Source organism: Fonticula alba (genome assembly GCF_000388065.1).
Source record: "Fonticula alba strain ATCC 38817 unplaced genomic scaffold supercont2.7, whole genome shotgun sequence".
NCBI classification, from domain to species: Eukaryota; order Rotosphaerida; family Fonticulaceae; genus Fonticula; species Fonticula alba.
The window spans coordinates 48,341-49,631 of record NW_009242977.1 but is presented as its reverse complement, the minus strand read 5'-3'; the positions used below and the strand labels follow the sequence as shown (position 1 = coordinate 49,631).

Genomic DNA, 1,291 nt, shown 5'->3' with positions numbered 1-1,291 from the left:
GGGGGGGGGGGGGGGAAAAACAACAACAAAAAAGACCAGCCCGCCGGCGAGCCGCCCTTGCTGGTGCCCGGCCGCTTCGGCGCGCCGGCCGCGAAATAAAGGCTAATGGGTCCCCGGGGTGGCACACCGGAAGGCCGGACGGCCCTCGCTTGCGCGCCCATCAGCAACTGGCAAACGTGGCAGGCAGGCCGATAGCTAGGGAATGCTGTTACAAGCGCTTCCGCGTGTATCACATGCCACATGGGCCGATGTTACGCGAGTCGTGGCGCCTTTTCACCCGGGTCTCGGACGCCCTCCGGCAGGAGGCGGCGCGTGTGTGCACGCGTCCCGCAGCGAGGAGGCACGGAGAAAGGAGCAGGCAGGCTGCGCGTCTCCGAGGGGCGGGACGGCCTTGCGGCCGAGGGAGAGACATTGAGCCCATGCCGGGGGGGGGGGGGGGGCCTTCTGACCGGGCGGATGTGGGACAAGTACGTGCTCACGGACGCATGCACACACGCACACACACGCACACACACGCACACACACGCACACACACGCACACACACACACACGCGCGCGCGCGCGCGCACCCCCGCGGAGAACCAACAACAATGGAGGGAGAAGGGCCGAAAGTTCTCCCAACCGCCGGGCGGGGCTGAGGCATGGGAACCGGTGTGCCGGGCGCCAGGCACTGGGTGGCCCCCACGGCCAGCCGGAAGTCGCGCATGCCGACTCCCCTGTGGGCTGCCAGCACGAAGTGCACTCGCACACCCCTCCTCCAACCGGTGCCCAAGGACTTGCCCCTTGCCCTCGGCACACGCCGAAGGGCGCAGAGGGACGCGTGTGGGGCATTTTCGATGACAGTCTATTCTTTGAGGGGGGGGAGGGGCGCGGACGGGGCGCGCGCGCGCACAGCCGCCCACGCGCGCGAAGGAAGGGACAGGCGAGGGCAAGGACACAACAAAGTACATGATGGGGAAGGATGTAGCGGAGGGGAGCTGGGAGGCAGGAAAAACATGGAGAGAGGGGGGGCGAGGAGGGAGAGAGAGAGGGAGAGAGAGAGAGAGAGAGAGAGAGAGCACACTCCTGGCGATGGATATCTCCCGCACAAGGGAGAGGGGGAAAGACCACGGCGCGTGCGCACAACTGCCCATATCTATGCATATGGATGTGCGGGCATGTACGTGCACGTGTGCGTGTGTGTGTGTGTGTGTGGCGCTGTGGCTGCATGGGCATACATGGCACACCCACACCCCGACGACAGGTACATACAGGGGCAAACACCCCCATGCAAATATATACACGCACACGT

At 65.8% G+C, this 1,291-nt stretch overlaps 1 protein-coding gene across 1 annotated transcript in view; it reads right to left on the bottom strand.

The window, feature by feature from the left end:
- H696_04203 (hypothetical protein) overlaps window positions 1-1,291 on the bottom strand; it is a gene marked incomplete at both ends in the record, with an annotated part of 5,745 nt that overhangs the window by 2,185 nt on the left and 2,269 nt on the right. The gene's annotated exons all lie outside the window — the stretch shown is intronic.